The sequence below is a fragment of the Zingiber officinale genome, chromosome 6B, assembly GCF_018446385.1.
Source record: "Zingiber officinale cultivar Zhangliang chromosome 6B, Zo_v1.1, whole genome shotgun sequence".
In the NCBI taxonomy this organism is placed as follows: Eukaryota; Viridiplantae; Streptophyta; class Magnoliopsida; order Zingiberales; family Zingiberaceae; genus Zingiber; species Zingiber officinale.
The window spans coordinates 4,628,944-4,651,866 of NC_055996.1; the positions used below are offsets into that span (position 1 = coordinate 4,628,944).

Consider the following 22,923-nt stretch of genomic DNA (forward strand, 5'->3'; position numbering starts at 1 on the left):
GGGTAGCCTAAACAGGCTTTCCTAGGCCCCATTTTTATCCCCGTAAACTCGTCCATACGAGTTCCAAAAAATTTCCAAAAAATTTCCAAAAATTCCAGAAAATTCCCTTATCATTATCCGCCATTTTTTTCCCAGTATTTTACATTCTCCACCACTAATAAAAATTTGGTCCCCAAATTTCGTTATCTACCATCAGCAAATAGTAACAACAGGTAAAGCGTATAAATGCTAAACGGTAAATTAAATCACATACCTCAAGTGAAAAGGTGGGGGTATCGAGCTCGGATCGTATCCTCAAGCTCCCAAGTAGCCTCCTCGTCCGAATGATGCTGCCATCCGACTTTAACAAGTCGGATAGTCCTGTTCCGCAACTGACGCTCTTTCCGGTCCAAAATCCGTACCGGAATCTCCTTATAAGTGACGTCAGACTGAACTGGAACTGAGATATTTGTCAGCACATGCGTCGGGTCGGGTATGTATCTTCTCAGCATAGACACATGGAATATATCATGAACACCTGCCAGGGACGGTGGTAGTGTCAGACGGTAAGCTAACGCTCCAATCCTCTCCAAGATCTGGAAAGGTCCAATGAATCACGGAGCTAACTTATCTCGGAGGTCAAATCTCTTCACCCCCTTCGTGGGTGATACTCCGCTACAAACAATCCACAATAGGTGGGAGCAACGCTCCACCACCAATAATCCATCAGTAACCAAGACATCTAACTATCCAACTAGAGACTGTACAAGATCACTTTACCACATATCATTGTGGCTAGCCAAAGGTATAACAACCTAGTAAGCAAATCAAATCCATTGTCAACTCTCTCAACATCGTAGTGGGGCGGTCACCCACCAATAGGAGAATTAGTTGACAGGGTAATACAACAAATGATGTAATGTAGACACTCCACATTCTACACTCAACATAGGTAGAATCATCGATGCTACCAACAATACACCTAGCACACGTGCACACACAACATAGGTATGATCGACATAATCATTCAATTAGTACACACCAAACACACTCATAACACAGGTATAAATCAGTGTGATACCTCCAACAATACCTACCGAACCCGTGTGCATATATCAACATAGGTATAGTCGACAATACACCTCAAACAACCTCACATGACATATATACACCTATTCCAAGAGTATAATCAACGTAATACTTCCAACAAAGCCTAATAGACACAAGTGCATTCACAAATCAAATATAATCAATAAGATACCTCGAATATTACACCGAACACATCTGCACATATCACAACTCAGATTAAATCGATAAGATACCTCCAATAAACCAATCAGTCTACTCAGGTATATTCTACTAGAAACCCACAATAAACATAACTGGAAAAATACACCCACTACATGAAATCAGACCATCCATCATAACACTCCTACAAACCGTAATAATTATATGTACACACCACATAGATATACAGAATCAGCATCCAATCAACCTTGCATTCTAAAACGACAGGGTGACATTCTAAGTTATCTAACTAGGTACATACAATCTAAAATTAACGTATCTATGGAATAGGATACATCGATCCTCTATAGATTGACTAAACTGATAACGGTATCCGGCTAATTCAGTCTTTTCCACGTCAGTACAAAACATGTACTCAAATGTGCTCTAGATACCAAACTAAGCACAAATAACCCAAAGATTCAAACCTCTAAAATTAGAGTATGACAATCCTCTACTTATCGGACCAATAAAACTAAATCGGTCATTTTCCAACTGATCAAGATTACATTAATCCTCTTCAAGCAACTATGGTAAATCAAACTTCTACTGACCGATCTAACAAGAGTAGATCAATTATCTACTAATGAAATTAATTAAGATAAAATGGTATACTACTGGCTAAGTCAACATGAATATGTAGATACTATCCACTACACAGCTAATACTAGCAGAGGCTGGTATGTGCCTCAATCTGCTAATCAACTAGTAGTAACAGAAGCTAAAACTACTGGTGATATGATATGAAAAATTACTAGAGAGTATAATCCTTGATCTCTATTAAGGTCTACCATAATCAGTGATTTACCTAACACATAAATATATGCTATATCAACTAGACAGGTACTAATAAAGAATACTAATACATGTCATAAACTGTAATAGTGAACAGAGCATAAACTAACCAAAAAAAGGTAGGATAACATATACCAACATACCTCCTATAGCTTGGAGATGTCCTGTCGCTGTCAGGTCCCAAAACTCGAAAAGTCACATCGAGAAGACAAAAACACGAAATCCGAAACACAAGGAAAACAAGACTCGTAAGCCGATCTCTGATACCAAATAAATTGGTATCAGATAAATCTCAAAAATCCAGAACACATAGCAAGTATCGTATACCTGCTCTGATACCACTAAATTGTCACGCCCCGGGGAAGTCCCTGTCCGAAGAAATTTCGGCAACATCACCCTTGTACGGGTGACAATCTGAAACTTTTCTACAATGCCCTCTAGGCCACATATACATCGGCCAACACGGCCAGAACAATAATAATAATATAAGCACAACACACAGACATCCACGTAATTTAATAGTTAACAAACTAGCACAGTAATAATAAGACTCAAAAACAAACATACTCAACTACACCCATAAAGCACAAAACCAATGTCCTACTCCACTACACTCATAAAGCTCAAATCCGACGATAAAATCAACTTACCTCTTCTACCGTCTAGGCAGGCGTGTAGTAAAACAAATCCAATAAAACTCATAGGCAATATCCAAAAGTAAACTAATACAAGTCCAGATGTCAAAAGTAGAATAAGTCTAAACAAGAAAAACTAAAAGAGCAACACTCGTCTTCGTGGACTGCAGGGGACTAGCGACTGAAACTCTCTCCGGACAGCATCAACCTGAAAATAACAACAGAGGAGGGTGTGAGTCCAACACTCAGTAAGTATCAACTGATATGCATAATAAAGAAAATAACAATCAACACAAATCATGCGTACAGTCTCCTGATGCAAGAAGGATAAATGCAACTGAAACAAAACAGGAGAAAACTGTACTAACCAGGACCAAGGTATAAGTACAACAGGGTCATCAGACCGAGAGTGTCATAAATCCTGTATGCATGTCAATCATATGCATCCATATAAATGCAGCAAACACAAGCAATAAATGCATCATGCATATGATACAAATGACATGGTCACCCCTGACGCCAGTCAGTGATCTCACACACAATGGTGAGACCGAGTGGGTAGGGCTGTGACAACCGTGCACTCTGCCATCACTACCCCTGATGAGTGACCGAGTGGACGGGATGCTGTAGGAGTACACACATACTCCTACCCCAAATCATAAATGGGGGAGCGCAATTCTCTCATCTCTCGGGACACCATGACGGGGAGGGATCTCTGACGTGCTACCACACTGCGTCACACTACCCATGAGCGGACCAACGGAGCACCGAACAGAGCAAAATTGACGTGCTACCACGCTGCGTCATGCTACCCATGAGCGGACCAACAGAGCACCGACAGAGATGAAACTGGCGATGTGCTCAACAATAATGGAGCAGACGATCGTGCAGCATGCAATCATACGAATGGTGCATGACGCTAAGCATGACAAAAATCTTGAACAACATAACAATATCCATACATAAATATAAAATGTGTACCTTAGGAAAATGAATCAAATCAAGGTACATAGACCAGATAAGGTATCAAAAACCCTAGGTCCTGAACATGATAAATAACATGGTTGTGTCACTACCTCTATAAATATGCATAATCAGGTAAATACTAACATGAGGTGCATGACAAATAAATAAACAAGCATGTAACAGGTCAGGTAGTGATCAATCGAAACAGACAAGAAAACACAATCGTTGCTATTTGTTAAAGATATTATTATGCATATCAAATGACATAAAGTGAAAGTACCCGCCTCCAATCGAAAAGTCCAATCCGATCCAAATTCAATGTCGAGATACTCGTCTCGCGTCGAAGTCCTGTATCACCAATATATACATTTTTATTTAGCTAATATCCAAATGAAATAGCTAAATAAAGATCTCTAACACTAAAAATAGGGCAAACCCTAATTAACACATAACATAAACCTAATTCCTTTGACACATAAACACTATCTAAAATAATCGAATCAAAACTATGATCTATAGCACGTATCAAATGCTCTACACCTTACCTTATCCTCAATCGTTCTTGAGCAAAAAGGCTGCTGGATGGGGGGTCTTGTTGCACAGTTAGGGTTATTTGCTGCTGGAAACAGAACAAATAAACTCAAATCAACAATTTTCCTTCCAAACCATGTTCCCAAACCATAACCATTACCTCTACGGTTGCAGTTCCTTGTGTCTAACTGAGACACCCCTCAAGACTAGCTGCTGGTGGTCTTCTGTGGCCGGAGAAATGGCTGACAGCGTACACAGCTAAAACCCAAATCCTAACAGCGTAAGGATTCAGTGAAGAAAGAACCCGACAGTGGGATCTAGGGCACCGGCAGAGGGAAACTAGTGGCTGGCGATCAAAATGATGGTCCAGCATTGGTCCTAGGGCACAGCGATGACAGTAACGCCCTTGCTCCGGCGTCGGCCCACAGTAGATCTTGACGGTGCTGGAGTGCCGGCGAGGAGAAGACGTCGACGTCAGGGAGAAGAGAAGAAAAGTGGATCGGGTTGCAATCAGAGGAGAAGAAACTCCGTAATGCTCGGGACGGCGACCGGCTAAACTTCAAGAGGCGCTTCGACGATCGGCGCTTGAGGAACCGGTGCCGGCAGTGGAAGGGATTCGAATAGGGCACGCGAGTTCGGCGGCGCTGGGTCAGCACTACTCCATGCGGCGTCGGCTGTGGTGGCGGCTCGGGAAGGAAAATGGAGGAGAGGCGAGGGGAATCGGGTTCGGCGAGGAGGTGAAAACCGTCGCATAGCAGCAGTTAGGGCAGAAGATCGGGGGAAAAAAAAGAAGGCGCGGGGGAACAATGTCAGGGAACGACGTCGAGCTTAAAACGCAGTGAGGAGAAAAAGAAAAAGGAAAGAAATAAAATAAATAAATAAATATTTTCTCGCTTAAATATGGTCGTCTAAACAGGTTTTCCTAGGCCTCATTTTTATCCCCATAAACTCGTCCATACGAACTCCGAAAAATTTCCAAAAAATTTCCAAAAATTCCAGAAAATGCTCTTATCATTATCCGCCATTTTTCCAGTATTTTACAAAACTTAATTAAAATTATTTTAAAATATAATTAAATTTATTTTAAAACTTAATTAAAAAGTATTTTAAACTTAATTAAAATTATTTTAAACCTTAATTAAATTTATTTTAAAAGTTCATTAAAAATATTTTTAAAGACTTAATTAAAATAATTTTAAAACTTAATTAAATTTATTTTAAAACTTCATTAAAATTATTTTTAAAAACTTAATTAAAATTATTTTAAATATTTAATTAAAATTATTTTAAAAACTTAATTAAAATTATTTTAAAAACTTAATTAAAATTATTTTAAACTTAATTAAAATAATTTTAAAAACTTAATTAAAATTATTTTAAAAACTTAATTAAAATTATTTTAAAACTTGATTCAAATTATTTTCAAACTTAATTAAAATTATTTTAAAACTTAATTAAAATTATTTTAAAACTTAATTCTAATTATTTTCAAACTTAATTTTATTTTAAAACTTAATTAAAAATATTTTAAACTTAATTAAAATTATTTTAAAACTTAATTAAATTTATTTTAAACTTAATTAAAATTATTTTAAAACTTAATTAAATTTATTTTAAAACTTAATAAAAATTATTTTAAACTTAATTAAAATTATTTTAAAACTTAATTAAATTTATTTTGAACTTAATTAAAATTATTTTAAAACTTAATTAAATTTATTTTAAAACTTAATAAAAATTATTTTAAAAATTAATTTTATTTTAAAACTTAATTAAAAAAATTATTTTTAACTTAATTAAAATTATTTTAAGACTTAATTAAATTTATTTTAAAACTTAATAAAAATTATTTTAAAACTTAATTCTAATTATTTTCAAACTTAATTTTAAAACTTAATTAAAAAATTATTTTAAAATTATTTAAATTATTTTAAAACTTAATTAAATTAATTTTAAAATTTGATTAAAATTATTTTAAAACTTAATTAAAATTATTTTTAAAAACCTAATTAAATTATCTTTATTAAAAACTTAATTAGAATTATTTTTAAACTTAATTAAATTATTTTTTTAAAAAATTCATTCTTTTCAAAAATTCATTCTTTTCAATCTATTATTTTAAAAAAAATCATTCTTTTCAAACTCTTATTTTTCAAAAATTCATTCTTTTCAAAATATTATTTTTCAAAAATTCTTTCTTTTCAAAATATTATTTTCAAAATATTTTTCAAAATATTTTTCAAAATTCAAAAGTTTTTTAAAATGTGTTTCACAATTCATTCTTTTTCAAAATATTTTTTCAAAATGTTTTTCAAAATTCAAAATATGATTTTTCAAAATGATTGTTCAAACTTTATTCTTTTCAAAATATAAAATTTCAAATGTTTTAATTTTTAAAATATCTTTCAAATTTTATTCTTTTCAACATATAATTTTTAGATATTTTCAAAATATTTCTTGACTTAGTAAATTTTTTAGTAATGTTTTTCAAAATATTATTCAAACTTAGTATTATGTTTAAATTCTTTGATTATTCTATTCAAAATTTACTTATTTTTTTTGTTCTGCCCCTATTTTTGATGTGTGTCAATGGGGGAGAGATAGTGAATTTAGGGGGAGTTATTCAACTCAGGGGGAGAAAAATTGTTTGTTTATTTACTTGTTGCATATTTTAACTTAACTTTGAACCTTGGTTGCCAACCATCAAAAAGGGGGAGATTTTTGGTGCAAGCTGCATCAGAGTCTAGCCTGAGTTTTGATGTTATCAAAGGTTCAAGTTAAGTCTTGTTGTGATTTAACAAGTTGACTGAGTGTGCAGGATGTTTACTCAACCGAGAAAGCCCTAGTTGGAGGCTAGGCGGAGAAATCTTAGCAGATCGTGGAACCCAGGTGCAAATCCAAGCAAGTCAAGGGGACTCAATGCTTAGTGGTATGATCGAGAGGTCTGGAGGGCCGAAGATCGAAGGAAAAGTCCTGGGGAGCCGATCAAGGCTGAGTGAAAAGTCCAAACTAGATCTGGAGGATCAAAGTTTGGCAGGTGGGTTTAGGTAAACAAACTGGAGGAGCGACTGTGAGGTCGAGTTCCAAAATGGAACATTTCTAGGTCGCTGATTCAACTGAAGAAACTGGGAAGATTTCCAAGTTGAGATCAAGAACAGTTCTACTGTTCTTTTATTAACTCATTCATTATTATGCTGTGTGCTAACATCTATGTTGCAGGAAGCTTTTGTTCTAACACTATGCTGCAGGTCAGACTGGATCGGTCGACCGAACTAGTGGTTCAGTCGACCGAACAAAGCATAACAGACAAAATCAGAAAGCAAACAGCTTAGACCAGATCAAAGTCAAAATCCGATCAAAGCTTGATCGGTCGACCGAACCGTAAGATCGGTCGACCGATCCCTGGTGACTCAGCACAGACCAAGTCAACAAACATCGATCAGCAGAAAAGGGAAAAAGGCTGATCGGTCGACCGATCCAATCTGAATTAATTGTAGCATTAATAAAGATCTCGGCTGATTTCGACGAATAGGGAAATAGGCTGTTCGGTCGATTGAAAAATATGTCCGGTCGACCGAACCATTCATGAGCTTTTACTGTGACAGATCGAGCCAGCTGCAGTCTTCATCGAGGAAGGAATGGAGCTGGTTCGGTCGACTGAAAAGAGGGATCGGTCGACCGAAAAGAGGGATCGGTCGACCGAACCTCCAGTACTCTTATAAATTATGGCTGGAAGTCTGAGGCAAAAACAACTTTCTGATAAAAAATTCCTGTTCTGCAAGTGACTCGTTCTCATCTGTGCAGCAAGCTACATCATCCGGAAGTGGCGACCTAAGCTATATCTTCATTTTAGTTGTCGGTAAAATTTATTTTAAGCTTGCATTTGTAATTCATTTAAGCAAGGTAGTAGGGTGTTACTATCTTGCTCCATTGTACGATTTGCTTCTTTTCGAAGAATTTCGGAAAGAAGAGTTATAGTGGTTTGCTCACCGGTGCGGTCAAGGACCGCAAGCCTTCGAGTAGGAGTCGAGTTAGGCTCCGAACGAAGTAAACAAACTGTCTCTATTTACTTTCCGCTGTGCATGACTTTGATTTGAAAGAAAAGAATAGTTTTAAAAAGAGCGATATTCACCCCCCCCTCTATCGCTTCAAACGATCTATCAATAATGACTTTACTAATCTATAAATATTGTTTTTCTATCCTGGTACAAAAATCCCTTAGGTTACTCCATGTAGATTTCCTCTTCTAAATCTCCATTTAGAAAGACTATCTTTACATCCATCTAACGTATTTTGAGATTCTATAGAGCGAATATAGCCAACAATACGCTTTTGGAAGTTATTCTCAATATCGGAGAATATGTATCAAAGTAATCAAGGTCTTCTTGCTGTTAGTATCCTTTGATTACCAATATGACCTTGTACTTATCAATTGTCATATGACATCATTTTCTTCTTGAAGATCCACTTGCGACCTAGTGGTTTCCTTTTCAAAGATCCACGAGTTCTCAAGTGTGATTTTGCAAGATAGATTTTATCTCATATGCAATTGCCTCTCTCTAGTGAGGTCCATCAGAAGAGCTTGCTTCTTCTGAGTAATTTTAGAGCTCACTTTCCAACATAAAAGTGATAAAATGATCCATAAGATTTTTCTACCCGAGCTATTTTGCTCTGTCTAAGCTCAACCTCGACTAGTTCCTCATCATCATCTTCACCTTGTGTTTCATATGCCCGTTTTGAGGAGTTAGCTTCCTCTCGGGTCTTATACGAAAACACATGCTTATAGAATAAGACATTTCTCGATTCTATTATCGAGTTCTTATATATTTTTGGTATTTATGACTCATACACAAAAAAACTGACACACACTATTGTTATGTGCATATCTAATAAATCTACAATCAATAGTCTTTGGTCCTATCTTAATCCTTTTCGGACCAGGCATCAAAACTTTGGCAAGACGCCCCCACATTCATAAATATTTGTAGGATGATTGTCTTCCATTCCACAACTCATAAGGGCTCTTATCTATATTCTTTCGGGCACCTTATTTAAAAGTAATTAGGTGTTAACATAGCTTCCCCCCACATAAACTCTGACAGTCCAAAGTTTAATAAAAGAGCATTCATCATCTCCTTTAGAGTTTAATTCTTTCGCTCAGCAACTCCATTTTGCTGAGGAGTATAAGGATCTTATTTCGTGTCTGATCCCATGTTCAGTACACAACTCAGTGAACAGTGATACATATTCATCACTTCGGTCACTTCTAACTACCTTAATTTTTTTTTATGATGGTTTTCAACCTCATTCTTATAGAGAGTAAATTTCTCTATAGATTCATCCTTATTTTTTAGAAAATACACATAACAATATTTTATGTTATCATCTATAAAAGTGATGAAGTATTTATTCTCACCACGTGTTGGTGTACCTTTGAGGTTGTACACATTTATATGAATTGGCCAAATGGTTCGTTGCTTCTCTCAACATGTTGAAAAGATGACCTTGTCATTTTCACTTCAACACAAATCTCACACTTGTGTTTTAGGGCAAGGTGGAATGTAGGTATACTTTACATGCTTATTAATTTATGCAACACATCGTAGTTAACATGTCATAGTCTACCATGCCACAAACATGAAGACTCAAGCATATAAGTGGAAGAACTTTCATCTTTATTTATCTTAGGTCTAATGACTATTACATTGAGCTTGAACAACTCATTATATACATAGTTTCTTCCTACAAACATTCCATTCTTTGACAATACAACACTGTCTGACTAAAAAATAATGTGAAAGCCATGCTTGCTTAATAGTGATATGGACACTAGATTCTTCCAAATCTCTAGAACATACAACATATTATTCAGAGTAAGGCTCTTGCCTGAGCTCATCTTCAGTACCACTTTTCCTTAGCCTATGATGTATGAGGTTGTTGAATTCCCCATGAACAACGTATCCTCACCTTTGATTTCTTCAAAGTTATGGAGCAACTCCTTATTGTATCTGACATATTTGGTGACTCCAATATCAATCCATCATTGTCGTGGGTTCGAACTGACCAGGTTTAGTTCGGAGACAACATCATAGAGGTTGTCCATTTTTAGTCCCTCGTTCAGGTTAACCTTCTGCTTCTTCTTCGGCTTTCTACATTCTAAAGATTTATGGCCGACTTGATCATTGTAAAATAAGACACCTAAATAATAATTAAATAATCAGTGTTATTAGAGAAATAAACTTATGAGATTTTTTAGAATTTGTTTGAGATTTAAATGGAGTTTGTATGACACATTTTAGGTGATGAATCTATTAGGCTTAAGGAAAGCTTGTTTAGAATACTTAATTAAAGTGGGAGTTAATTGAGTTGATTAAATTGTAATTAACCTAGGTTATATAATTAACTTAAGTATAAATTATTAAAAACCTAAACTTCTCACACGATTTCCCTTCTCCTCTCCATTTCTCCTGATCCATCTTCATCGCAAAGCCTCCTTGATCACTAACTACTGATCCCGACGCCACTAATGCCGATGATGATCCCGCCGCACTGATCTTTGCCAGAGTAGGCCACAACTGCGATCAGTGCCACGATGATGTAGCACTTCTACTTTGTCGATGCCATCTCTTGATCGTGCCAATGCCACTTGATCTAGCCACCAGCCTTTGCGAGAATGGCTGTGGCCATTTCAGGGAACCACTTCCAATCTTCCTCCTTGCGTCTCCACCTGATGCCGCCACCCGATCCCTCTCCTCATCGTTGCTTCTTTGAGTGAAGGCAACTTGGCGATGCCTCCTCCTTCGGTTGTTCCGAGCTAAGATGATCTCCATTGTCACCTAAACGTTGTGCTACCCTAATCGTGAGATGCTGGAACTTTGCCTCTGTACGCTGCCGCAGCAGCTACTGGACCACACAGGATGCCCCTTTCTGCTCTTAAGAAATCAAAACCGACCACAGTGAGCTTCCACCAGAGAGCAAGAAGGCTGGTTGTTTAATTTAGGTAACTAATTTCATTTGTTGAATTTATTCTAGTGATGATTAGTGTTTAATGGGGGATTTGTGGATGAGTTTATCATTAAGTAAGGGGTTAATCAATTCACAAGGTATTGTTGATCTAAGACATAGATTAAATGATTGATTGAATGTGGGATTTGGTTATTATTGCAAGACTTTAATTCGAGAAGCATCTCGATGTAGAAGACGTTGGAACAATCGAGGATAAATACGAGTACTTCTTTCTTGACCTCTATAGTTCTTTGAACTTAGTGCATGGATTATCTGATAGATTAGATTGCTTTATCTTGACTCCACTCGTTTTTTTATCTGTGTTTGATACTTATATGCTTGATCTCTGAGATAATCCCTTTTTTGTCTATATAGTCTCATTGTTTGATATTCCTAGTATATAGGGTACACACGTATATGGTGTGTACGATAGAAATTTGGATTAAGATTGTTTATATACAGTGGTGTACATATGAGTTTGGTGTGTACTATAGGAGTTATCATGCTGATTATGAATACATTAGTGTGCACATGTGTATATGTGTTGTTACATATTGTAGATATTGTTGGTAGACACATTTTAGATCTTTTCATACATATAGGTATATGTGATTGATGGATCATATTTCTGGATATATGTATGTTGTGTGTGCATACATGTCGGGTGAGTTCTATTGGGAGTATTTTATTGATTATATCTATTTTGTGTGTGCACACGTGCCTATCATGCTTTATCGAAAGTATTATGTTTATTATACTCATGGTGTATGTGCATACATGCCGGGTGAGTATTATTGAAGGTGTATTGTCGATTATACCTATGTTGTTATACACACACATGTCTAGTGTGTACTATTGGAGGTGTCATGTTGATTATATTCGTATTGTGTGTGCACACGTATCAGATGTGTACTATTGGAGGAATCATGGTGATTATACTTGTGTGGTGTGTGCACACATGTCTAGTGGGTACTATTGGACGATCATGTTGATTATATCTATGTTATAGTGTGCACAACTGACTAGTGTACTATAGGTGTTACTACTTATTGTATATGCTGTCTGGTGGACATCTGATGTATCTCTTCATACATATAGCTAGATATATGTGAGTGTTAGATCATGTTTTAGATATACCGAGGTTATCATGCTATGTATGATTATGTATCATTGCATAGAGTTCATATACTCCTGTTGATATAGTTGGTTACTATGTAAGTAACCCTACACTGTGTCGTTGTTTGTATATCCTGTCAATTAAGTCTTTTATGAGTGGGTGACTGACTATTATGTTGAGAGAGTTGGCAGTAACCTGTCAACTAAGTCTCCTACTAGTGGTGACCTATTACGATGTTGAGAGAGTTAACAGTAGTTGTGATATCTATACCCTGTCAGTTAAGTCTCCTACGCATGGGTGACCGACTATGATGTTGAGAGAGTTGATAATGATCTGTCAACTAAGTCTCTTACTGGTGAGTGACCTACTACTACTATGTTGAGAGAGTTGACAACGGAGTTGATATGCTTGCTGGGTTGTTATACCCTTGGCTGCCCATAGTGATCTGTGCTAGAGTGATCTCGCGCAACCCGTAGCTAGATATCTATTTCCTATTTGCGTATAATGATCTGTGGTAGAGTGATCTCGCGCAGATAGGAACCTTGATATTTCGGACCACCCGTAGTGATCTGTAATAGAGTGATCTTGCGTAGTCCTAGCTAGATAATTAGATGTCTTGGTCACTTGTATTTTTTTTGTGGTGGAGTGTTGCTCCCACATATGATGGTATGCCTGTGATTTTATCCTTGGGTTATTATACCCTGGGCTACCCACAGTAATTTGTGGTAGAGTGATCTAGCGCAGTCCGTAGATAGATAGCTACTTTTTGTTTGCGCTACAGTGATCTATGGTAGAGTGATCTCGCATAGACAGAGACCTTGACATTTCGGACTGCTCACAATGATATGTGGTAGAATGATCTCGCATATTCCCTAGCTAGATAGCTAGATGTCTTGGTCACTTGTGGATTGCTTGTGGTGGAGCGTTGCTCTCACATATGATGTATTCTTGTGATGGAGCATTGCTCTCACATTTGATGATCTATTACTGTGATATGTACTAGCACATGCTTAGACTTTGCGGTACCCATGTTGCTTATGTTGTAGACGCATGTTGCATATATTTGAGATCTTGCCATAATTCATACATGTGCATTTATCATACATGAATATACTGTCATATATATTGCTCAAGTGTTATGAGCAGGTCTATTATTGATCCCTAGTGATTTACTAATCATTATACTATGTGTGTTAGACCGCTACTGGTTTGTGTGGTTATCATGTCATATATGATCATGTTCTTATTTCCCTACTAAGACTATACATCTTTGTTCGTCTTACATATTTGTCCATGCACTACCATTTATCTATTACCCGTTGAGTTATTCGGACTCACCACCCCTTTTATTGATTTTTCTTTCGCCAGTTAACAGGTAGATGTTTGAGGAGCTACTTGGAGGATCCTGGCTACTAGTCTCATGTCACATCTGAGATCTGTTTCCTTGGTTATTTTGCACTGTGCTATTCTTTATTTTTCGGACTTGGTGTGTAGTGATTTGTCTTGCTTTTGGATTTTAGCTTTGTGGTTATCTTATTTTGGTTATGTGTTGTGGTTGTTTAAGTCATGTCGGCACACAGTTAGTGATATGTGGTAGAGTGATCTCGTGCAGTCCCTAGCTAGATGTCTTGGTCACTTGTGGATTGCTTGTGGTGGAGCATTGCTCCCACATACGATGGATTGCTTATGGTGGAGCGTTGCTCCCGCATATGATGCATTCTTGTGATGGAGCGTTGTTCTCACATTTGATGATTTATTACTGTTATATGCACTTGTACATGCTTAGGCTTTGTGGTACCCATGTTGCTAATTATGTTGTAGACGCATGTTGCATATATTTGAGATCTTGTTATGATTCATATATGTGAATTTATCATACATGGATATACTGTCATATATATTGCTCAGGTGTTATGGGCAGGTCTTTTACCGATCCCTAGTGATTTACTAATCATTATACTATGTGTGTTAGACCGCTACTGGTTTGTGTGTTTATCATGTCATATATGATCATGTTCTTATTTCCCTACTAAGACTATACATCTTTATTCGCCTTACATATTTGTCCATGCACTACCATTTATCTATTACCCATTAAGTTATCCCGACTCACCACCCCTTTTATTGATTTTTCTTTCGCTAAGTAACAAGTAGATGTTTGAGGAGTTGCTTAAAGGATCCTGGCTGCTAGTCCCACGTCACATCTGAGATTCGTTTTCCCGGTTATTTCGCACTATGCTATTCTTACTTTGTTTTTCGGACTTGGTATGTAGTAATTCGTCTTGCTTTTGGATTTTAGCTTTGTGGCTACCTAATTTTGGTTATGTGTCATGGTTGTGTAAGTCATGTCGGGATGTAGTCAATGTAATATCTTGTATAGTTTATGTTTGTACTAGCCACGTAGGCTATGTATTGTTTTTATATTCCGCTATGTTTGTTTCTAGCCATGTGGGCAATATTGTATTGTTTTTAGCCGTGTGAGATGTTGTATCTAGTGAGTAGCCTTGTGACATTGTATACATGTTTCAATTGTCACTATTACATGGGAGGTGTTGTCCAATTTTCATCAGACAACCTTACTCTCGGGGCCTGACAACTACAGTTGAAGCACTTTCTAGAGAATTTCTTAATGCTTCCTCTGGGTCCCATCTTGGAAGTCTTGGAGGTCTTTCATTTCGAGTTTTGACCATGCTTGACCATGTTGGCTTTCACAGTAGTCTGAGAGAACTACTTTCTCTATGAACTCTTGTTGTCTTCTTCAATGAGAAGTCTAACAATAAGTTCTTCTACATTTATCTTCTTCCGCTTGTGCTTCAGATAGTTTTTGAAGTCCATCCAGTCTGGAGGCAGCTTCTCAATGATAGCAACCACCTGAAAGGTTTCACTCAGAACCATCCCTTCTGAGTGGATCTCGTGCAAATCACCTGAAGCTCCTGGACTTAGCTGATTACCGTCTTAGAGTCAACCATCTTGTAGTCCAAGAATCGACCCACGATGAACTTCTTGGCCTCTGCATCCTCCATCTTATATTTCTTATTCAAGAACTTCCACAGCTCCTTAGCCGTTCTCTTCGTGTTATACAGAGAGTATAGCGAGTCAGCAAGGCAGTTGAGGATGTAGTTTCGACAAAGGAACTCAGGGTGAGTCCATGCCTCTACTGTACTGATAGTCTGTGCATCAGCATCCTCAGCATACTTGGAAGGGTCCTTAGTCAAGAACCGAGCTAGATTGAGCGTTGTTAAGTAGAAGAGCATCTTCTGCTACTATCTCTTGAAGTTTAATCCAGTGAACTTCTCTGGCCTTTCCTTGTGGTTGATTAGCATAATTCCAATCTAGGCGGAGGGGCCTTCATGTGTTGAGTCTGTTGCACCTCAACACTTTGTTCTGAGGCAATCTCAACAGAATGAACTCTGTTTCAAGATTGTTGGATAATCTATTGCTGGAGATATTGGAGAAAATTATTAAATTGAAATTACACAAAATCAATTCTAACTTATTTGTTGAGATGACCTGAGCGGATAATCTTAAGCTGCCAATGGGGCTAGTTCTGCCAAGCTTCCGATGGTCCAAGTTGCGGAGTTGATGCGATGCGTAGCAAAATTAGGAGTCGATCGCTGAGTCAGGAAGGAAATTTGCTGAGTAAGATACTAAGGCATGTGCTCAATGCAGTTCCCTTGAAACATATTCGCCCCACCTCTAGTAGTACTTCGATGTTCTCTCGAGTCGTCTGTTTTCTAGGATACAACGATAAAACCACGCACGTAATCAACCACTGATTGTTCGTGGCAAACTGAGAATGCACTTGAGTGCTATCATGAGTAGTTCAGCTGAACTAATGCATGGCTAAAAGAGATTTTATGGGAGAACACGGGTTGATAGAGGTTTGCTTCCTGCTTTTCATCTCGCTCTCTCTCTCTTCCACTCAAGATCTGAGTTCCTTATATAGATGCTCAACCTTTGACCATCATAAATGACTGATTAATGGTCATTTATTGTCATTAATTGTTGGTAGTTTTAATTGGATTAATTAATAGTCATTTATTGTCATTAATTATTGACAATTTCAATTGAATGAATTAAAGATGATTATTGTCATTAATTGTCGGCAATTTCAATTGAATGAATTAATGATCATTTATTGTCATTAATTGTTAGCAGTTTCAATTGAATTGAATTAATTGAAATTAATTCATCCGTTTCACTTGTGTAGCAAAAAATATGGTAAAATATTGGTTTATTCACTTGGACAAATCTTGCATCGATCGGTGTGACATTCGACGTGTGCAGGTTGTGCTCGCTCATGAGTCAACCTTGGTTCAGTATAATTCAGGCCTTGGATTTACACTCATCTCTACGCATCTATACGTGAGAGAGTCTCTCCCCATACATATGTTTACAACATCAATGCATGTGCCATAATTTAAACTAACAATAAAGCTAAAAAACTTCTAATGTGGACTAAAAATACATGCACAATAGAGTTTATTGTCTCCACTTTTTTATTTCATTCACATTTTCAACAATTATGCAAAGAGGCACATGGTTTGATTAAACAATTAACAAGCATAGATAACTCTAGTGGAAGTAAAATTGCAGAGGTAACCTACCAGATGTACTATCATGAATACTTCTGAATATTTTCCTCGGATGGGTCTAGTGGCTAGCGCATGAGGTGTTGTCATAATGAGGTCTGGGGTTCGAATCTCGGCAAAAGCTGAGGTAAATATCTCCCTTATGTGCTAGTTACTATTCCAAAAGTTAGTAGTCGCCCGTGATTACCTCCTCCGTGTTGGCCCTGGGACGAGTTGGCGGGAGTAATGGAAGCGAACATATTCACCTTTTGTCATAATCAATACTTCTGAATATATCTAATGGATAAACTATGGATGACGTCCATCTCCAAAATAATAATAATAATAATTATTGAGTCCGTAAAAGTGAAAAGAGTTAACTTATAAGTTTTCAAACATTTTTGCATTAATATTTTATGCTTAAAAAAATCTTCTCTAAATTATGTAATAATAAAAAGAAAATATTTACCTCTATCCTGTCATTCGTCTCTTCGGCCTTCTTACTAGAAATCTTTTTGAAACAACATTTTTAATTATATGAGTCTATTTCTATCGCATAAGATCTTAATTTCGCAGTAATTTTTTTTCTAAAATATTATAAATTGATGTAAGGTTATTGAAATTAGAATGACTTGACATTTAATTAATCAAAAACCAAAGGGATGAATTATAAAATCGATAGCTTCATGATCTCTTCGACGGAGTTGACTCACCCCATTTGCACAACAAAGTAATTCATAAATAAATTTGCATTAACCAATAGCACAACCTCAGAGAAATTACAACGACATTAAGACAGAAACACAAATAATTAATTAATTAAAACCCCAACCAACAAACAACATAATTGATGTTTATTTTTTGCAAATCCAAATTATTCAACACCAACATAATTGATGTTTATTTTTGCAAATCCAAATGATTAATTCCCCGAGACAACTCTTTCTGCCGATTATGTTTTGGTGGTAGTGGTGGTTATGGTGGTGGTGGTGGTGGTGGTGGTGGTGGTGGTGGTGGTGTTAGTGGCAGCATTGAGGCATGGGGGGAGGGGTTTTGGTGGTGGTGGAGGTGGAGGAGGAGGAGAGGGTGGTGGGAGAGAGATTTGATGATAGATTCTTAACTGATTATATGTTAAGATTCTCCATTCTCTCCAACCTGGACATGCGGTTTTGATATAAAAGAGTTTATTGACTATCATGACATTATTTTGATTAATATCATTTGCATAGTCTTTGATTATTTGCTGATATTCAGCTTCTAAATCAAATGTATTAATCATGATAGATACTTTTTAGTTTAGGTGTTGAATTCTCAACTCAACCAATGAATTCACTTTATCAGTGGCTCTGATACTCTTTGGCCGACAGCAATCTGCTCTGATACCACGGCGATTCCGAAGCTAGCTAGCTGTGTTCATTCAACATATAATATAGTAGTTAAAGAAAAACAAGTTAGTAATTAAGAGCTTAATTAACTGCATTCTCTCTAAATACATACTTGCGCAGGCTGAGAAGCTGACTCCCTCCAGGATGAGATTTGATGATCCTTCTGGAATTGTTCGGGCTTCTCCTTGCTCTGGATGTCTGCCTGCTTTATAGCTGAGAGGCTGAGACTTTGTTACGTAACTGCTTACGTTTTCTTGTCTTTATTATATAAGTCCACGATTCTTCCATATCGGGGTTTGACTTCGAAATTGCTGAAGTTGATGGCATTCTTTCTTTGTTTTTACAAAAATATAAATGAAAAGCACGAACTGTTGTCACAAACAAAAATATTCTTCAATTCGGATCAAGTGTCTGAAGCATTTTTGCTTAATTACCGCATAAAATCAACAGCCTTGTTTCGAGCTTCAGGATTTTGTTTTGTTCAAGTAGGATAATAAATCTCTGAAGGTATTAGTATGCAGGCTAATCCGATTACCGGATAGCTTCCTTCAGGTTCCGTAAGCATAAATTTTAATAAAGACATGTCTTAAAATATTGTACAGCCAGCTTTTTATGGTTTGGTAGCAATTCCACTTATGGTCCAAAAGCAGCCAATAAATATAGCAATTTTAAGTAAGCAGTTTGGAAATATTGTTGTACCAGTTTAGCGCAGCATCGATGAATTTGCTTTGCCTTTACAACAAGCAGCCATTTACTCTGAGCTAGACATAAGTTAAGTGGCCGTTATATCTTCCATTCCCTGCATCATTGAGTTAGTCGAGTTATCAGCAAGATAATTTTTTTATACCACTGATATGTTCAATATCAAGTTGGCATTGAGAGAACAAAGTTTACCAACGAATTCTTTGCTCTTTTAATTTGGCAAAAGGTCGGTGATACTTCCCTTTATAAAAGAGAGAGTGGACTTATTGTCTGTTCGACAATAAATCTTTCTCTCAAATAAATTTCAAATTTCTATATAGCCATTTTAACGGTCAAGAGTTTGTTGAGATCCGGTGGTAGTGCAATCCGAGCATAGATATGGGCTGTATAACACTGTTTTGAAGAAGCTGAGGTTAAAATTGGATTCTATCTCTTTAAGATGAATTTATCCTGCACATAGTGAAATATAAAGGAGAGGGGACTTATTTATACTAAATGAAATGATATAAAATCTCTTGGTTCAATTATATCTCAACCATCCAATTTGAATTGGATGATTTAGATTGCATCCCTTCTGAAGAGATACAATGTATCTTCATTTGGATGTCAATCAATGGTCGAGATTTAAGTCATCCAAAGGGCACTTATGCCTTCTCAAATCGACGATCCAGATTTATCAATTTTGATCCAACGATCTAGATTTAATTTTTCATTCGCATTATATTTTCAACAATCCCTAACATGAATGAAAATTAATGCATATATGTTATCACCTAAGGAGAGTCCAGTCGAAAGATTATTGCATCATGAAAGGTAGCTTATGACTTAATTTGGATATTCTGTAGTAGAGTATCATCAGATATACTAGGCTATTTAGTAAACGTGATGTCATGAACTACTCAGCCGTTGGTGTAAACTAAGACAATGGTACCTACACAATAACATTTCTCACTTTGTTTATAGTTCTCACTGTTTTGTTCGTTTTGGCCAAGGGCAACATCTTAAATTCATAAGTATTTCATTAAAGTGACCGTTCTTTATACTTATATAGGTGACCTCCTATAAACAGTATACTACCATACTCTACTTTTTCAAATATAGGAGTCATTGAAAGTTTATAACTTAACCTCACTATATATCGTAGGTAGCACTTTTCTATCCTAGGAATGAGAGGGGAACTAGTCCAAGTGCTTAAGCGAAATATCATAATTTCAATGTCTGATTGAACCAAGTTCTTGGGATCTCCAATCAATAAGGTTAGGTTATCACTATGAATATTCTTGTTTGCAAGTACTCCATGTAAGTTTTGATATGATCAACTAGGTTAAGTTAGGTTATGTTGTATTTGATCTTTGTATCTAAATGTGAAGAAACTTAGGAACATAAGAAGTTAAGTGGAAGACATAACTAGCAAGAAGGATGGCATGAGGAGTGCGTCAACGGGCTCAGTGCATCTGAGGGACAAGGTGCTACGGAAGAGTACACCGACGGACGAGAAAGATGTGTGTGGCGCTTCTGAGGGATGAGAAGCTAGAGAAAAGCCTTCTTGAGAAGAAAGATAGAGTTGGGTTCGGGTGAACTCAACTCTGGATGACCAGAGAATTACCCAAGCGACCGGAGTAGCAGCTGGAAAAGTCAATATGCAGTTGACTTGCCCAAGCACTTGGACCAAGTCCAGGCGCTCGGACTCCAATTGCCCAGAGCAGTTTAGGCCAACAAAGGGTGCCCCGTCGAGTCGTTGCAGTGAGGATAGGTCATAGGTCCACGTCAGCAATGCTCCAAGCGCCTGAACCAATCCAAGCGCCTGAACAAGGATAAAATCTTATGCTAAAGTCATTAAAGAGCCATTGCGAAGAAGATAGAGTGCAACGTTGGAGCGCCCAGAGATGCCACGTTAGACAACGATATCTGACCAGAGGGCTATAAAAGGAGAGCTTGTTGTCCTATTCTGATACAACACTTATATTTCATCTACGAATTCTATTTCAATTGTTTGTGTTCTAACTTCTATAAGAGGCTACTCTGCCTTCATCATAGAGGAGATCTTTGAGTAGAGCTTTCATTGCCTTGGACTATCAACCTCCCCGGTTGCAAACCAAGGAAACATTGAGTCTCTTACTTACTTTTACTGTTTTTTTTTACTAACTAACGTATGTTGTCTTTGGTAAAGAAGAAAGCAAAATATTGGTTTTAATTCTAACTTGCAAGCTATTCACCCATTCTAACTAGCCTCACCGGGACGAATAATTGGTATTGGTGCCCAACTGCCTCAAAACAACTAACTGTCAACTGAAACAATAGGACGATGGTCGGTTCAAGCATTAACCCACTGAAGTTCAAGATCCAGCTGGAGTAATTTCAGCTTAGTTTCTTGAGCATCCAATTTTTGTTGTTGCAATCAGCTTCTAGGGTTTTAATGTTTGACAATGTACCTAACTCTGGTTAGTTTGACCAAGGGTTGATCCAAATAGGACTTGATATTTGGAAAAGAGAAGTCTAGCTAGGACTAGATGACTAGTAAGGAAAAGTCCTAACTGAAGGTAAGGCAAGGGGAAGTTCTGGTGAGTAAAGCCAGGTAATGGAAGCTCTAGTGAGTGAAGCTAAGTGGTGGAAGTCCTGGTGAGTGAAGCCAGGTAGTAGAAGTCCTAGTGAGTGAAGCTAGGCGGTAGAAAATCCTAGGGGCGGTAGCCCTAGGTAATGGAAGTCTTGGAGGAGTGAATTCCAAGCATGAAGCCTAGTAGTTCGGGTAGACTTATAGGAGTATGACTTGATCCTAAGGAATTGACTCTTAGGTGGTAGATTTGGAGGAGGGACCTCTAAGCAAAAGGTAAGCCTAGGAAGTTAGGTAGACTTATAGGAGTGCGGCTTGATTATAAGGGATTGACCTTTAGATGGTAGACTTGGAGGAGGGACCTCCAAGCTAAAGGTAAGTCTAGTAGGTCAGCTAGACTTACAAATATATGCTAGGTTTCTTGTTTATGTTTGTATGGTTATTTTGAAGGAACTTGGCGCTGAAAGAAAAATAGAGAACAAACAAATATAAATGGATGAACTGGACTTGACTCGGGTCAAATCGGACCAAACTGGTTTAGTAGATTGAACCAATGATTTAGTAGACCGACTGGGTTCAGTCCAAATTGCTAAGTTGTGAAATGTTGACATGGAAGATGATGTGGCAAAACATCTAGTTCATCTTTATGATTTGGATGAGGATAAGGATAAGCCAGATGATGTGGATAGATATAAGACTTGATTCAAATATGAGTTCATCCAGATATCACTTTATCCAGATAAGAATTTATCCAGATAAGAATATGATCAAACTTTATAAACTGAGACAGGCTCTACATTCAAGATAACTTCTTCAATTCTACTATCCATCTCTACGCTAAGAAAGCTATGCTATGAAGCTCTTTGACCGGGGAAGCTCTAGAAAGGTGCATTGCACTCAAGACTTTCAGTTTGGCCATCATATTTTGTTTGGTTTGTTTATTACAAATTATATTTAATTTATTATTATTTATGCTTGTATCACAAATTGTAAGATGAATTTCTCCGCCTTCGAAAAGTTTCGGAAAGGAAACCACTAGTGTACGGGTGCCTCCCATGATTAGGCCTTTGATGTACTGACCCTGGTGGGTTGGAAACCATGTAAATCCTGCGAGTATTCTTTCCTTTAAGTTTTTATTATATTCCATTGTGACTAACACTTTAATAAAAAGAAACAAAAAAGAAAGCAACGAATCGAGATTCACCCCCCTTCTCTCGACCACATCGATCCTGCAATTGATATCAGAGCAAGGGACTCTGATTGGACTAATTGTTGAAGGAGCAAGCAGGCCAAGAATTGAGGGGGAGCAAGGTATAGATTTTAATTATGGTTTTTAAATTTGACATAATTTGCTTAGTGCAGGGAATGAGGACACTAAAAAAAATAAGTGTCATACTCA

General features: G+C 37.0%; 1 pseudogene; it reads left to right on the top strand.

Moving 5' to 3' along the window:
- The window catches only part of LOC121990073, a 44,630-nt pseudogene that overhangs the window by 11,060 nt on the left and 10,647 nt on the right, over nucleotides 1–22,923 (top strand).